The sequence below is a fragment of the Triticum urartu genome, chromosome 5A (genome assembly GCF_056163025.1).
Source record: "Triticum urartu cultivar PI428250 chromosome 5A, HENAU_Tu73, whole genome shotgun sequence".
In the NCBI taxonomy this organism is placed as follows: domain Eukaryota; kingdom Viridiplantae; phylum Streptophyta; class Magnoliopsida; order Poales; family Poaceae; genus Triticum; species Triticum urartu.
The window spans coordinates 109,585,947-109,590,775 of record NC_141877.1 but is presented as its reverse complement, the minus strand read 5'-3'; the positions used below and the strand labels follow the sequence as shown (position 1 = coordinate 109,590,775).

At 46.5% G+C, this 4,829-nt stretch overlaps 1 long non-coding RNA gene across 1 annotated transcript; it reads left to right on the top strand.

The window, feature by feature from the left end:
• Positions 1-391: 391 nt before the first annotated feature.
• Positions 392-2,813, top strand: LOC147970494 (uncharacterized). Its single transcript, XR_015603239.1, has 3 exons — positions 392-770; positions 2,128-2,204; positions 2,745-2,813. It is a non-coding gene; the product is annotated as an uncharacterized LOC147970494 (long non-coding RNA).
• The last annotated feature ends 2,016 nt before the right edge of the window (positions 2,814-4,829 follow it).

Genomic DNA, 4,829 nt, shown 5'->3' with positions numbered 1-4,829 from the left:
ACAGCATTTTAAATGTTGTTAACATGGCAACAAACTGCATATTATTTTTCTACATGAAATTCTGAGCATCTAGCATATGTGACATGTTATATTTGGATGCATGGATAAAAAGATATGTGCAAAGAAAAAATGCATAAAAACAAAAATTGGGGAGCCTGTGAATCGAACCCAGGACCTCCTAGTGTGTGTGCTGCATGCTGACCAGTCAGGCTAGTGTGTGTGTTGTGATGGGGATACGGTTAGGGGGAATATAACCTGAGTGCTCGAACTGTAATCAAAACAAAATTCTAATGGTGCACCAGGGGGAGGTGCGCCATCGCTATCGTCATACTTATGGCGCACTAGGGGGAGGTGCGCCATTGCTAACCCTTCCCCCACTCCACCTATTCCCCTCCCTCGTCGGATCCCCACTCGACCTAACTTTGCCGCCTCCGCCCCAACCGTACGCCGCCGCCCCGCCTTGCTCCGCCCCCTCCGTCCGCCGTGCCTGCACGCTGTCGACGACGCTGCCGCCTCTCCTTCTCCACCTTCTTCTTCCCTGCCTTCCCTGCCTCTCCTTCCCCGCGAAGAAGCCGCCCGTCGAGGCCCAGATCGAGCCCACCCCCGCCGCCCCCGCGCCCCCTTCATCGACCTCGCCGTCCGCACACGGCTGCGCCTCCTGGCTGTGGTCTTGCGCAGGCCCCGAGCCCTAGGGTTCCGGCTCCAAGGTGGGTGGCAAGCTTGCCGGCGCAACCCCGACGCCGTGTACGACCTCGACTACATATTCGTAGGTGAGCCCCTCCCCTCTCCTCCCCCTTCCCCTTCCTTCTTGAGAGAATTCCTTATTTGGCCCTTTCTTAAAATTTGCTTCCCTATTTGGCCCAAAATAAATTTTCTTCCCTATTTGACACCTAAATTAATTTTTGTACCTTATATGACACTTTCGTTCATTTTAAACACTAATAATGTTAAATGTGTGGTGAAAAGACCATTTTGCCCCTAATGCATTTTTAACTGTCAAGAATGAAGTAAAAGAGCAATCAATTCACCCATGTTTTAGGTATGTTCAAAGGATGCTGCACATGTATATGTATGCTCCAATATTTTGTCTTAGGTAATCTGGTATGTGCGTTCGTCCTGAAGTAGGTTACACGTTCCAAACACAGTCACATACTACTACTAAATCCTATATAGGCTAGTTATATACTGCTAGTATATAGATATGATAACTTGTATACCGTGACAAAAAGACAATGAAGAGATTAATGAGAGCGACACGCTTCTGTGGCCAGGCCCGTCGAGGAGGGGGTGCGAGCTGTGCAAAGGGGCCCCGATCGGGGGGAAATCACGAAACAAACATTCCGTTTAATTCGCTGGCTGGCTGGCTCGATCTTAAAAAGCAGCAGGATGTGCGTGCAGCCCCAGTCAAATCCTGCGCGTGCAGCCCCAGTCAAAGCCAACAAGCTCACAGTCGGTCTGGTACCAATTTCCTACTTCCCTTTCGGCCTGGCTTGTAGAACATCCAAATCCAAATAGAAAAACAAGGCTACAGCCGAGTGTGCGATTTGTACTTAGTACGTGCAAGGGTCCAAGTGCATCTGGTGCAAATCGATCCAGCTGTTCGTACTAGCACGCGAGTCTCCCGACGGCCGGAAAGTAATCAGCCGCGGCTAGCTCGTACTGCATCTCGCCGGAAAGTACTCGGCTGTATTACAGGCTACAGCTAGTACAAGTTCTACGGGTCTATTGTATGGCTTTTACACGCACATATCAGTTTACATAAGAAACAAAATATTGGAGCATACATATGCATGTGCAGTATCTGTTGAACATCCCTAAAACATGGGTAAACCGATTGCTTTCTAACTACACCCAAGATTTTACACAATGCACTAGGGTAAAATGGTCTTTTCACATCACACTTAACCCGATTAGTGCCTAAAATGGACAAAAGTGTCATATAAGGAATGAAAATTATTTTAGGTGTCAAATAGGGAAGAAAAATTTATTTTGGGCCAAATAGGGAATCAAAATTTAAGAAAGGGCCAAATAAGGAATTCTCTCTTCCTTCTTCTTCGGGAACAATCAGTCATTCGGGAACAACAGATAGGTTTTTGGTGATAAATCAGTCATTCATGAACCGTGCAGTACCTGGATGAGAACAAGAAGCTGATCCTGGCCATTGTCGACAAGTGGAGCAAGGGGAAGGTGGATAAGTGTGCATGGTGAGCCCGATCTCTGATCTGATCTGGTATCCTTGTGAACTAGTAGCAACTGTGCTGTTGTAGCTGTGCACTCATGATGGAATGCTGCAGTGCTTTATGTAGTTTTTGCTATCTTAGCTCTTATGGTAACATCAGTTAGGAGTAGTGTTAGCAACAGCTAGAATATGCTAGGAGTACTATGTTTGGACAATCAAATGTGTTCACAAATGAAATGATCCATGTAGGTCTTAATGGTGACAATACTAATTTTAGTATGTTGGTTGAGACCTGAGTTGATTTGTGCTAGTTCTAGGCTGATGAAAAAGTATCCTTCTAATATACACGTGATTACTGTGTAGAAAAGTACTACTGTTTCTTGTTTAGTGCACTTCTGATATATATCTGTCAAGGTGTTCACGGTAGTGCCCAAACAACAGATAATGGGCTGTAGTGCTTTCTGTTCTACCTTAGTATGCTGTCACCTAGCATGGCAGATTAATCTGCCCTATGTATGTGTTTAATTATATTCATGGTTGCTTTATGTGTTTGTTGATTATGCAGGTTCCCTGGCTAGGCATCTGGCTGAGTGCATCATCGGCTCCTGCTGCAGCTGCTCCTACTGCTTCCAAGGTTTGCTCCTACATGTCCCTTTGAGAGTTTGAGCACTTGAATTGTGGCTTTATTTGCCCCTTGAAGGCTTTTATTGTTACGTTAATAACTTCTATAGTGGCTGCAGCATGTGCTATAAATCCAGATTGTACTTTAGTTCCAGATTTCTATGCATGCCACCTTGTTGTGATTAGTTAGGTTAGTTTAGTTCCAAATGTCTGAAATATACTTATTGTTCAGGGTTGATTGCAAATTAGTTCTGGTGCCTCCAGTGGAGTAGAGTGTGGAGAGCCAAGAAGTTTTATCTCTTTAAATTCAGTTAATTTCCTTACTGAAATTAGGTTGTTGCCTTGATACAGTATTGTACAGTGGCTCTGCCTCTGGAAATTTTATTTGATTGTGACATGATTGGATTTTGAAATGTAGGCATATGGTACTGAACTATAGTACTGCTGTTGTATATAAATGGGCTGCTGTAGAACTGTTTTTCATCTTTACAGTGCTGTTGTATAGAAATATGCTGAAATCTTTGCTCTGATTGTTCCAAAAAAATGGGGTCCTGGGAGACGCCGCTGCTGCTTGAGGCCCTTGAGAGGCCCTTCGTGTCGTGATGAATTTGCAGGTACCCCAAGAGGCCCTTGAGTTTGCCGGAATGTCGATTAACTTCTGTTCCGGCAAATTCGGGTACTCCATAAGTCCTATTTTCAGCAAAGGTCATGCTGAAATTTTTCGTGAATTTTAGCATTACTTTGCTAAAAATCGGACATATGGGGTACTTGCGACTAATGCATGGGCCGGGGTATCTTAGTACTTAGTTAAGTAGGATCAACTGCCCCGCCATTCTTGCTGCATTAAACCATAGGTGGCAATAGAGCCAAGTGATTAGGCCCAACTTAGAGTTCTCCTTAGCATCGATAAACCCTAGATGATAAACCCAACATAGGTGGCAATAGAGCCAAGTGATTAGTGCCAAGTGATTAGGCCTAACCTAGGGTGCCTCGGCATCGATAAACCCTAAATGATGAAAACTTAACTTGGCTTCTATAGGGTGCCTCGGTGTCGATGAGAACCTAAATGATGTACGCTTAGGCTTTTAGGGTGCCTCGGTGTTGACAAACCCTAAATGATAAAAGCTTAGCTTTAGGATGCCTCGGTGTCGACAAACCCTAAATGATGAGACCATGATCTTGTTCCTTGACAATAACCAACTTTTTGACCAAACTTTTTTCCTATTTAGAGCGAAACATCGCCCACAATGATGAGGCTGGCGGTTCGGGCGGCAAGCAATTCTGGGAGCTATCCCAGGAGTTGGAGGAAGACCTCACCGCTATGAGGACGCCACGGAAGACACCGATCCTGACTACACAACCCCTAGTGGCGTCGGGGATGACACCACTGATGATGGTGGCACGGATGCCACCACTGATGATGGCGGCACACGCACAGATGGCAGCCAACCGAAGAGTCAACGGAAGGACCGGCGCCCGAACGTGCTCGGCACCGTCAGGGAGGAATTTACTGAAGTGAACTCCGACGGGCATCCGACGGCACCCAAACACGTAGTCAAGGGGTACTCGGTTCAGCTCAGGTGCATTCTTCGAAGCACCGTCTCGATCAACACCGAGAACCTAAGGCATAAGGACCGAGGGAATTTGCGCAGCCTCCTCTTCACGAAGCTGCACGAACGATACAAGTTCCCCGCTGATTTTGCAAACACACGCCTCTCGGGGAATAAAGTGAACGGTGTCGCCCTCACGAGGATGAGCACGGCCCTGTCTACTTGGAAAAGCACGATGAAGGCAATGATTGACAAAGGTGATAATTATGAGAAGATCAAGGAGAAATATCCTTTGATGAGCGAAGATGACTACAAGGAGTTCAAGATCAAGTGCGAGAGCCCCGCAACCTCTGAATCAAGTCAGTGGGGGAAAGAAACGCGGCAGTTGAACTTAGGGGTCCACCAACTCGGTACCGGCGGTTACAGAGTGGCGGAGCCTATATGGGACAAGGAGGACGCGGAGCGTGCCGAGCAAGGCC